We start from the raw sequence: 1,982 nt of genomic DNA, 5'->3' as shown, positions 1-1,982 counted from the left end.
TTTTTTTTTTGAAGCTAAATGATAGATACATGAGAGCTTACTTTTTGAGACAGATTTTCACTATGTCGCCCTTGGTAGAGTGCTGTACCGTCATAGCTCACAGCAACCTCAAACTCATGGGCTTAAGCGATTCTTTTGCCTCAGGCTCCCAAGAAGCTGGGACTACAGGCACCTGCCACGACACAGAGCTATTTTTTGGTTGCAGTTGTCATTGTTGTTTTGCTGGCCCGGGCTGGGTTGGAACCTGCTAGTCTCAGTGTATGTGGCTGGCACCTTACCCACTGAGCATAAGCCACCGCCCTTACGTATTTTTGGTATGTTAGAACATATCTATATGCTTTTGTTTCTTTTTAACCAATAGAATATAGTCAAAGTCAAAGTGACACTGTACCATTGTGAGACATTAGTTTTGAGACTACCAGACAGTTTCGGCTTTTGCACTTTTGAAGAGTATTAATTTACATTTTATCACCGAGGCTGCCGGCCCGCTCTGCAGCCAGTGTCTTCTGGTCTGTCAGGAAACCTGTGGTGTCGCCACCATTCTCACCATGGCTTGGGGCCAAAGTGTGCTAACAGCCTCTAGGGAGACGGTTGGTCCTCGGAGCCACTTTAGTGTTGGACTTAGGATGGTAGGCAGCTTGGCGGCTGCAGCAGGAGAACAAAATCTCCGGATGGACCCTTCCTGGGAAGTTTTGCTAATTTGCAGCAGCTGGACAATGTTCTTCATTAACGTCTGTCAGTGTAATCGTCGCATAATTTCACTGTGGTGGCAGGGATGCAGCTCAGAATTCTTTATAGAAAACACTTGCATCCCAGTCTTTCAATGGCTTCAAAACAACCAGAATGGGGTGGCATCTGTGGCTCAAAGGAGTAGGGAGCTGCCCCATATGCTGGAGGTGGAGGGTTCAAACCCAGCCCCAGCCAAAAACTGCAAAAACAAACAAAAAAAAGACAACCAGAAGTATCTGCTCTTGAGCCCAGTGGGCCTCTAGGCAAGATGTCCCTGCCCATCGGGATATACCACCAGGCATTGAGCTATGATGCTACCCTTGAGGACCCTACGCCCATGACTCCGCCTCCATCTGACATGGGCAGCATCCCCTGGAAGCCAGTGATTCCAGAGCGCAAGTATCAGCACCTCACCAAGGTGGGGGAAGGAGAGGCCAGTATTTCCTCCCCTGCTATGACTCTGTCATCAGCCACTGACAATATAGATAAAGTCCTAGTGGTGAAGGCTAAAGCTACCCATGGAATCATGAATTCTTTGATCACAAAACAGACCCAGGAAAGCCTTCAGCATTTTGAATAACAGGCAGGGCTGAGAGATGCTGGCTACACACCCCACAAGGGCCTCACCACTGAGGAGAGCAAGTACCTTCAAGTGGCAGAAGCACTCCACAAATTAAAGCTACAGAGTGGAGAGATTACAAAAGAAGGGAAGCAGCCTGCGTTAGCCCCATCCATCAGAAGCGGCACCCCTCATTCTTCACCCAAGCATAGGCCCAGAGGCTGGTTCACTTCTGGTTCTTCTCCAGCTTTACCCGGCCCAAAGCCTAGCACCATGGATTCTGGAAGTGGGGATAAGGACAGAAACCCATCAGATAAATGGAGCTTCTTTGGACCAAGATCCCTCCAGAAGTAGAATTCAGGAAGTTTTGCCACCCAGTCTGCCAAGAAGCCCAGAAGCCCTCTCCAATGGAACTGATCCGAGCCCAGGCCAGTAGGATGGCTGAAGATCCAGCAACCTAAAGCCACCCAAGATGGACATCCCAGTAATGGAAGAGAAGAAACAACCCCCATGGACCCATAATCTCAAACCCCATGACTTGAACGTGCTCACACCCACTGGCTTCTAAAGCTCTCTGTTCCAGGGATTCTAGAGCCCCTCTTCCCTTTTACCTTAGCTCTGACATAGGAAAGGTATATATATATTTTTGGCCGGGGCTGGGTTTCAACCCACCACCTCCAGCATATGGGGCTGG

The 1,982-nt window shown here is 49.1% G+C and overlaps 1 pseudogene; it reads left to right on the top strand.

Moving 5' to 3' along the window:
- The first annotated feature begins 955 nt into the window (after window positions 1–955).
- On the top strand, window positions 956–1,856 carry LOC100941518 (annotated as a pseudogene).
- Window positions 1,857–1,982: the final 126 nt, after the last annotated feature.

This window comes from Otolemur garnettii, unplaced genomic scaffold, assembly GCF_000181295.1.
Source record: "Otolemur garnettii isolate 467f Iridium unplaced genomic scaffold, OtoGar3 scaffold00008, whole genome shotgun sequence".
Lineage (NCBI taxonomy): Eukaryota > Metazoa > Chordata > Mammalia > Primates > Galagidae > Otolemur > Otolemur garnettii.
The sequence above is the reverse complement of the archived record's forward strand: the minus strand, read 5'-3'. Positions and strand labels throughout refer to the sequence as shown.